General features: G+C 44.0%; 1 long non-coding RNA gene across 1 annotated transcript; it reads right to left on the reverse strand.

The window, feature by feature from the left end:
* Positions 1-5,417: 5,417 nt before the first annotated feature.
* On the reverse strand, positions 5,418-8,879 carry LOC136351475 (uncharacterized). The gene is made up of 3 exons (XR_010734657.1): positions 8,165-8,879; positions 6,795-6,875; positions 5,418-5,644 (listed from the first exon to the last, which is right to left on the reverse strand). It is a non-coding gene; the product is annotated as an uncharacterized lncRNA (long non-coding RNA).
* Positions 8,880-10,501: the final 1,622 nt, after the last annotated feature.

Consider the following 10,501-nt stretch of genomic DNA (forward strand, 5'->3'; position numbering starts at 1 on the left):
GCGAGCAAAACCGTCATCGTCGACCAATAGTTGGACAGGGCCGGCGCCTTGTTCTTCTTCCCCACGCCGCCATCGCCATGCCCTTCTTCCCCTCCTCCTCTGCGAACCGACATCCGCCGCCTAAAAATAGCCGGCAAAGCCCCTTCTTTTCCCCCACAACTGAGCTTCGAGCTCTTCTTCTCTCTCTCTCCTCCCCATGCCGGCCATCGGCTGATCTCCCTCGTTGGAGCATTGCCGACCAAGCCCTCGCGCCAATACCTTCGCCTCGACGAGGCAAACCCATTCCCTAACCTTCCCCTTCCTTTCTCCTTCCGATATTAGCCACCACCGTTACCTCCCATACCGGCCGGAGCTAAGTCCTTGCCATCGCCGTTCCGGCCTCCTCTCTCACTCCCCCTGCCGGCCACCACCCTCCCCGGATGCGTGACACTCGGGAACACGTTCCACCGCCGACGTCGTCGCCTCCCGGTCACCGGAGCACCGGCACCCTGTCTCTCCCCCTCTCTGTGTTGCTCGCGCTGGAGAAGACAAGAAACGGAGGAGGAAGAAGAAGAAGAAGAAGAAAAAGGAGAGAGAGGACACCTGACAGGTGGGCCCCAGTACAGTACTATTTCGCAATTTTCATATTTAATTCAAATCCTATTCTCTAGAAGCCCATATCTCCTGAACCGTAGATCCGATTCTAGTGAAACTAGGACCTAAATTCATCTAAATTCAAACCCTACATTTTGATACCCAATTTGCTATTTTATAATTTTATTTGAATTTATTCAAATATTGTTTGACCTTATGCTTGCATTTTCAAATACTTTCTTTTATCCCAAATTACTCTTTAGCCACTAAAAAGCCGTCGGCTAGAACTTTACGTCTTCCATGGGGGTGTTCGCGGTCTACTGGGCCCGATGTCGAACCGTTGGTTGTAAAGCCCAACAGAACCAAACCTAAGGTCGAAGTGCTGCTCCTGGCACCCTACGCCTCGATGCGTATAACGGTCGGAGCTTCACCATTAAATTTTTGAGGAAAATTTAAAACTTTTTGAAAGCTAAAGCATTTAAGAGCATAATAGTTGAACTTAGAGTTTGAATCCTGTATATAAAATTAAAACATAAAGATTTGTTGGGATTAGATTAGAGCTAATCCAAAATTAGATTTTATAATATATCGAGTTAACAAAACACAATTCAAATAAATTGGTTTAACCATGAAATAGAAATTTAACTCTTTTGGTTTTGCATTTCAACCTAAGCAAAATATTTGAGCTAAATGAAAACAAATGGAAATATAAGTTTTAATCATAAGAAAAAACCTAAATGGAAATAAATATACTTGGTTGTATGTGCATTTTATTATTTTAGGTTTGTTTTTGGATGTTCTTGGTGCGTCTCATAATAGGTTTCATATGCATGTCGTTTCTAAAGAAAATTCCTAAAAATAAATTATGCAACAACAAATTGCATCTATATTCTCATAAATACTACACAACATCTTGAGTCTATATTAATTTTAGTTTCAAATTAATAAATATCACATCAAATGTTTCTCAAATAATTCGAACAACTCATCTAGAAATTTGGAAAACAGCATATCATTTAGCCTACTTTGCACCTTCACCAAAATTTAACCATAACTTATCTAGCTAAACCATTTGGTCAGAATGTTAACTATAGTGTACTCTACCACCTGGTGCAATGGCTTAATTAAATTCGAAATTAAACCACCTGAAATGAGAGCCACAAGTTGCTTAAACAATATTTAGACTGCAGTCAACATAGTAATTTAGACCTCTTTACTAAATTACCATAGTAACTCAAAAAGTAATTTAATCTTGGAACTTGGCACATTGAACCATCAAATCATTGTCTACCTTGCAGCAACCTTGTCTCCCTAAAATTCTAATTTAAAAGGAAGAGAGGAGTAGGGAAATAAACTACATGTTCTAGGCCTCTTCTTCTACATCTCTCTTACATATGGGGCCAAGCCATTGTGGGACCCATGTGTCATCCTCACCACGGTGTTGACAGTGAAATTTGGTAAGCCCAAAGTCATCATCGGCTTAGAGTCACTATTGGCTACGGCATCTCGGAATCAGCCGATGGGAGTTATCAAGTCGCCAATAGTCGGATTCCTGCTATATTCGGTTAAGGAAATTGATCTACTAAAGGAAACTTATCTAGAAGAGACCGAGTTCAAAGAGAATACGGCATGGCAAGTTATCTATTAATTAAGAATAGTTTGTTAGTTTCCTTTTATCTTTAGAAAAGTGTATTTAGTGTCCTATAAGGACTTTATCTTTTCCTTTTATCTTTAGGAAAGTTTCTTTCTTGTCCGACAATGACTTGTATCAACCCATGGGTATAAATATGTACACCCGGGGTCTATGTAATCTATCTTCACGGTCAATACAATTCGGCGCATCGCCACCCTTTTTACTTCTACTTTTGTTTTTACATTCCGGCGGAACTTGGCACTCGACGCGGGGCTGCATCGTCTTCGATCTCCAGCGAAGGGATAAGTCCAATGTTCCGTCGGTCTAGGCAATTGTATCATCTACGTCGGCGTCGTTCAAGGCTGCATCAGTACATTCGACCTCTTAGATTGCTCTGGTTTGGATGATATATTTGCCTACCCATTTATCATATGTCTCTGTTAATCTAGTCTTAGCATATCAATTTAGCTTTATCGGCTGCTTCTCGTTTTAGGGTTTCTGCCGGTATCGGCTAAATCGCGTTGCTAGATTAGATTAGCTTAGACATCTACTACCCTGAAAATCAGTCAACGGCTTGATTGTCTAGATATTGTGTTTCTTTTCATACTTAGTGCTGCATCAGTTAAGTTTGACCTACTAAGTCATGCTTAGAACCGTAATCTCTAGCATGCTTTTTGACTGCCAATAAGGGTTTCATCAGGGTTTCAGCCGGTGAGTTATCTGGACGTTGCATCGGCTCATAAGGATTGCATATACATATAAGTTGGATTTAGCCGATGACAACAAAGGTTTCACTGTTTAATCTAATCTCGTGGATTTCATGACATCGGACCACCAGCCGATGTGTGCTTTAACCTTCGGATCAATGCTTATTCTATTATATCAATACTAGCCGATTGGTTTATACTGGACTATATTATTGTTATATTTTATTATCAGTAGCCGATTGTCTATATATCATTATTTACTAAAGTGTTAGAATCTACATTGGACGTATAGCCGATTGCTTAAACCCTATCGCTATCGGCTGGTATCAGCATCGGCTATTATCGGCTACCGGCTGGAACTACTCCATCGGCTTGTCAGCCGATCGGCTATTTTATCTGTTGTTTACATATCTTGTCAGTTGCAGGATCAAACTGACTGGCACGCCCGCATCTCATCAAGATTTGGACCTGCACAGGAGCTAAGCAGATCTCCCAGGCCGATGTGTTCGATTTTTTCGTCAACACAGATTGGCATGAACAATTCTTCCTCATGGCCGAGAAACAACCACCACCACTATCTCCAGCTAGCCCAGGCTCTGTTAAGGAAAAGATGCTGAAATTAGGATCGACTGACGTCAATGAAGGAAACGTCGTGCCGATCGATCCAGAAAAATTCACACCTGAGCAGAAGAAAGAGTTTGAAGCAATGTTGCAGCAAGCATGGGATCAGTTCTTGAACTCATTCATGCAGACCCGCAAGGGGACACTTGTTCAGAAGTACAAAATAAAAGTGGTTGCTGATGATCCTGGGACCAGTTCTTCTAAGGATGGAGATGGGAAACAAGCTCTAGACGACTCGGCTCAGCCGAGTAACAAAGGTGCTACCGACGTCTCTCTAGGAAATCAAGGCGACAATTCTCAAGGAGTCCATGGAATGCAAGGTGATGGTGCCCAAGGGTTGCAAGGAGGAAATCTTAATCAGAATAGTGATGCGGCATAAGATTTTTTCAGTAATTTCCAAGACCGGGTTGACTACGCTGTGCATCATGCTTTGATCAATCAATCTAGGGTGTTAGTCAATACCTTATCAAACATGATGAAGTCAATAGCCGATGGTTCAATAGCTGAGCATCAGGCTGCAGGCCCAGTTTATTTGCAAGGTGTCTTCCCAAATTATCGGTCTTTGATCACCGATGTCCAGCCATCTATTCAGGCGGTTCCCTCCGTTGCACCAACAACTCAGCCAACGACGCCGACATCAACTCCCCTACCTGCTCCATCAGCGATGGCGCCAGGCCAGCCGGTGAACCCTCGGTTGTTAATGAGAGAGCATCCACAGCATAGTGGGCAGGTTGCGAATCGGCTGACCCAAGATTAGGTTGCTGCCACGTTTCTGCCACGTCAACCTGTTGTTGATCCAATACAGCAGCAGCCGATTCAGCAGACACCCCCAACTCAGCAGGTTGTACAACCAATCCAGCAACAGGTCATGCAACCAGTTCAGCAAACACCACCAAGGCAGCAGCCTCTACAGCCGATTCAGCAGACGCTGTTAAGACAGCAAATCGTTCAGTTGATCCAGCACCAAGGTTCAATAAGCGCATCGGCCGGGTTTGCAACGCCTGGTGGTCAGCCCGTACAACAATTTTTAAATCAAGTTGTCCAAGAACACTTGGTTCACCACGTACAGCCGGATGGCACAGTAATGCCTCAAGTTGTTCCTGAGCACTTGGTACGTAATATCCAGCCGAACCTTCATAATTACCAAGGGGGTAACTTGAATTATCAATATCAGCCTCCTTCCCCGCAAGCCCAATATCAGCCAGGGGGATTGGCTCAACCTCAGTTTGCGTCTCAATACGGTCAGTTCGAGCCCATGCAGCAACAAGGGGCAGCTCAGCAACGGTCGTGGGCCGATGTGATTGCTGACGTAATGAGGGAACAGTTTGGGCTTAAACCAAAAGAGACTAGAAGCTTGTATCGGCAGCCTTACCCTGAGTGGTTTGAGAGAGTTCCTCTTCCCAATCGGTTCAAAGTTCCGGACTTCTCCAAATTTTTGGGACAAGATGGTGTGTCAACTTATGAGCACATTAGCCGATTCTTAGCTCAGTGTGGTGAAGCATCGGCTGTAGACACTCTGAAGGTTAGGTTATTCCGATTATCTTTGTCTGAATCGACTTTTACTTGGTTTTCCTCTTTGCCGTATGGATCGATCAATAGTTGGGCCGATTTGGAGAAGCAATTCCACAGCTATTTTTACAGTGGGGTTCATGAGATGAAATTATCTGACTTGACAGCGTTTAAGCAGCGGCATGATGAACCTGTGCACGAGTATATTCAGAGATTCAAGGAGATGAGGAACAAATACTTCAGCTTGAGTTTAACTGATGCCCAGTTAGCCGATCTGGCCTTTCAAGGTATGATTGCTCCGATTAGGGAGAAATTCTCGTCTGAAGACTTTGATAGCTTGTCACATCTGATACAGAAGGTGTCACACCCAGAAATTCACTAGTAATTTCCGAACTTATTTGTGCATTAAATCCTTGTCCAGGAATCAGCCGAGGTACACAAACTGACAATTTAATATACAGATTCATCAACGTTACATACTTACAAAAGAAAAGAGAAAACAGCAGCGGAATTACGGTCTAGCGAAGCTCCGGCTCCACTCCCACAGGCAGCTAAACTGGGGTATAAGCCAAACGTCTTCTCCTTCGCAACTTGTCTTCAACTGAGGTTTGATTGTTTATTGCAAGGTGAACATATGACATACTCAGCAAGCCACACAGCAAGTATGCAAGTGCACAAGGATACCAAAGAATGGCATAATATATGGCTCATTTGCAAAAGCAGCATTTATCAAACATTTGAGAATTGTAAAACAGTAGAGTAATTAATCATCAATATTAATCAACACTGAACAGCACACCCATGCTGCACAGGCCCAACCATCCTGAACAACCATACCCGGCTGTACAGATCTATCTCCAAACCAGGAATGTGCCATTCCAAACCAGGAGCTAATCAAATTATTACCAATTATAGCATCATTTATTACGGTGAGAAGTGTGAGACTAATCACGAAAGACATTGTTAGACCCGCCCATAACCACGGGCATGGCTATTCGAATAGTTTTACTCTAGCTAGAGGTGTACCACTGTACCCACAAGACACAGCCCCACAACATGTCACCATGCGGCTCAATGCCACCACGGTACCTCGGAAAGGAGCTGTGACAGTACCCCTCGCATAACACAATCCACCACAGTGCACCGTTCCTGGATCATAATCACCCCCTTATAGACAAGGCATGGACTCCCCAGCGACCCCCGTGGGCTTATCTCCGCCACTTTTCAGTTTGGTGCCCCGCAATGAACCATGCTATACAAAAGGTAAAGCCGTTGCCCACGCTGACTTGTGGTTGGCATGGTTAATGTTTCACAACCGAAACTCATGAACCGGTCCTTAATTGTCATGAGCACGACCATCAAAACCATGTGCTCACAACCCACCATTATCAAGTTTTAGTTGGCACATTAATTAATTAACCAATCACAATTAGCCATCGTGAGCTACAATTAAATATCCATCATTAAGTGATAGCGGAACATTAGTTATCCCAATCATGTGCTAATGTTTGTAAGCATGGCTAAGCAATTATATCTAATATCTAGCTGAACCAATATATAAGTCCAATTAGTCAAATTGTCACCCAAGGTATCAAAGAATAGAGTAAGCAATGCAAAGTGGTCATAACAAAGGAATAGGTTCACACCACCCGGTGACATTCGAAAATAAATGCACAATTGAAATAAATAGAGAATTTAAATATAGGATCAACATGCTCAAAGAAATTATGTTTGGGATCTGTGTGACTTGCCTTGCAATATTCGGTCTTCAATAAATCTTCTGGAATACTTCCGACGCACTCGCGAACCTTCGCAACGACGGAAACGACAAGCTAACACGCAAAACGAAGAAAAAGACTAAGAAACTCCAAATAAATAGTACATATAAAGTAAAGAAACATGTAGATCATGATTTTAGATGAATTATGAGACTTGAACGGCCTCATTCTAATTTCATATGAATTAGTTACAAATTTTACAAGATTTAATTCCAATTAAACCTATTAAAGAAAATACTATTCTAAATTAATTAAACAATTTAGAAATGATTTATAACTGAGATAAAGATTAAAACAACCTCTGGAAAAAGATTAGATCATATTTGGTAGATGACATATATTAAAAAGAAATAATATGCCACTGAAAAGAGAGAACGGATTTATATTGATTTTGGACGGCTGAGATTAATCTTGATCGAGAGTTGACCAAGATCGGATGGCTTAGATTGATCTGGCAAGCGGGCCTCACGAGATACCGACTCAACGAGTCAATTCTACGTGACACGGGATCACCCAAATGATCAACCGAAACTGGCGAACGGAACCGGCTGCTCTGAACGGCTCTAAACTAAAGGATGACTCCACACGGACGAACGAACGAAACATGGGGGACACCTCGTTCGAACGAACGAGCGAACGACTCAACAACGGTTGCGACTAAACCGGTGAGCTAGACACGATTCACGGTAAAGCCCCGGTACGGCAAACGATAGGCCGGTAGGAATTAAGGGATGCACCAACGGCTAAACAACTTGGCTACCGAGCAACGGCTAAAGCGGCGGCTAGGTTAAAGCGGCACACAGCTGCGACATGGCGGTACTAGGGTGACTTGGCTCAGCTAGGCGGCGGCGACTCGGCGGAGGCACGCGGCTAGGGTTAGGATGACGGCACAGCGACGACGACACACAACGACGGCAGACTGTGGCTATGGTAGTGGGACGGCAGCGACTTGGCATGCACGAGCAGCAGCAGCATGGCTGTAGCAGGGAGCGGCACAGCGACGGCTAGGTGGCTAGCGCAGTGGCGACGCTAGGGCAGCAGCTAAGCGTGGCACGGTGGCGGCTACTCGATGACAAAAACGAGAGATTAAAAACTAAACCGAGGGAACACGGATAGAAGTCTCACCGAACCAAAGCGATCGGAGAGAGAGATGACTACGGTGATCCGGCGGCAACACATGGAGACGACGACGATGCTAGACAAACAACGGATTAGATTGAATTAAGACCCTAGAGATAAAGTACACCGGTGAATGGCATAGGAGCGGCGGTTGCCGGCGAACCACGGTACAATAATGCAAATGGAGGGCAACGGGAGAAAGAGGAGGCAACAGCGATGCTTACCAATACTTACGCAGCGATGAACGGCGAAGGAGATGGCCGGCGACGACTTTCCGGCGATCTTCGGCGGATGACAGATGGCGGACGGGCTTCTCCTCGCAGCTGCGAATCAAATGGAGACGACGGCGACCGAAGGTGACGACGGACGACGACGAACGGCGCGGCTGGAGGCACGGCGGCGACGGCGGCGCTCCGGTTCACGATGACGGCCAATCTCCGGTTGGATTTGGCGCAAAAGAACCAGCGGCCGGGATAGAGCTCGACTTTGCGGAGCCGCGGGAGGTGGTGGCGCTGATCGGCGACGGCCGAGGCGACGGCGCACGGCGGCTGGAACGGCTATCGGCGGCGGAGAGAGAAGGAGCTCGCGGGGAGGGCGATTCCGACGACGGCGGAAGATGAGACATGAGGGGATAGGTAGAGGACGACTAGGGGGTCATTTATATAGGCACGGGAGCTCGGGTCCGAGCCCAAATCGACGGGAAATCTCGGGAAAGTCTAGGGTTCTCGCCGGAGTAAGGAAAGATTGAACCGCGAAATTGGAAAGGATTTCCATAGAAACTTTTGGGGATTTCTTGGGGAAAAGGAAGAGGAGATTGAGAGGATTCCATTGCCGCAACTAATTTGGAAAAAGGAGCAACGAGGTGGCCGGATTGGTGGGAGGAGGCGGCACGGCTGCACAGGCTTGGGACGGCTCGGTCTCTGTCTGGAGGTTGAAGATAGAGTACTGTAGCGCCAGGGAAGTCAAACAGACTTCTCTGCGGGCTGAGAGGAGAGAATGGAATGGGCTGAATTCGGCCCAAGACTAGGAAGAGGATTATTATTACTTTTCAAAATAAATTAACCAATGAGATGATCTTTCAATTGTTAAAAATACTTCCAATGCTCAAATAATTCCAAGAAAAATCTTGAACATACTTGAACACTCAGAGTATTTATTAAAATTGAAACCAGCTCATTTAATGATTAATTTAATATGTGAATAATTACTGAAATGTTCTTTGTATTATTAAAATTAGGAATTGAGCTCCGAAAAATCTTAGAAAATTTCAGAGAGTATAATTAATCATGGAGAACTTAATACAAATTAAATCTATCCATGCTTTATATTTAGGAAATTTTATTTCCCACATTTAACTTCACTTGTAAATTAATGAACATTTAATATAAATTATATTAATAATTTATTAAATAATTTATAAATCCTAAAACGGAAATTCAGGCTGTGATAGAAGGTAACCTTGCATGAGCATAGATCTGCAGAAGTTAGGAAAAGCTCTAAGAAGGTTAATCATGTTTGTCTGTACATGTATGGGTCGGATGATGATGAGGACGATTCTGAAATAGCTGCAGCCGAATAGATGAGGAGTAAAAAGGTCATACCATGTCAATGGGTAAAAAGTTCTGGAAAAGAGGAGAAGTATGACTTTGATATGACTAAAGCTGACAAGATCTTTGATCTACTACTCCGAGAGAAGCAAATTCAACTTCCTGCTGGTCATATAATCCCATCGGCTGACAATACCTAGGCAATCAAGCCGTTGACTGATTTTCAGGGTGGTAGATGTCCAAACCAGAGCAATCCAAGAGGTCGAATGTACTGATGCAGTCTTGAACGACGCTGACGTAGATGAGACAATTGCCTAGGCCGATGGAACATTGGACTTACCCCTTCGCCGGAGATCGAACATCGATGCAGCCCCGCGTCAGGTGCCAAGTCCCGCCGGATGATAAAATAAAGTAGAAAAGGTAAAAGGTGGCAATGCACCGAATTGTATTGATCGTGAAGATAGATTATATAGACCCCGGGTGTACATATTTATACCCATGGGTTGATACAAGTCCTTATCGGACAAGAAAGAAACTAACCTAAAGATAAAAGGAAAACATAAAGTCCTTATCGGACACTAAACACACTTTTCTAAAGATAAAAGGAAACTAACAAACTATTCCTAATTAATAGATAAACTGCCATGCCGCATCCTCTTTAAACTCGGTCACTTAGGGATAAGCTTCCTTTAGTAGATTGATTTCCTTAACCGAATATAGCAGGAATCCGACTATTGGCGACTTGATAACTCCCATCGGCTGATTCCGAGATGCTGCAGCCGATAATGATTCTAAGCCGATGACGCCTTTGTCGATTACCAATTTTCACTGTTAACACACGGTCAACCCATCATCTTCACACCTCTCAATTAATTTATATTTCATTTCTCAAAAGGTGAGAGGAGAGTTAAAAATACAATTCTCACCTACCTTACCACACATATAAACCTAGAGTATATCTACATGGGCCCATTTGTCACCCATGTACCAGCCATCTACTCATGTGATCACTCA

The sequence above is a fragment of the Oryza sativa genome, chromosome 8 (assembly GCF_034140825.1).
Source record: "Oryza sativa Japonica Group chromosome 8, ASM3414082v1".
Taxonomy (NCBI): domain Eukaryota; kingdom Viridiplantae; phylum Streptophyta; class Magnoliopsida; order Poales; family Poaceae; genus Oryza; species Oryza sativa.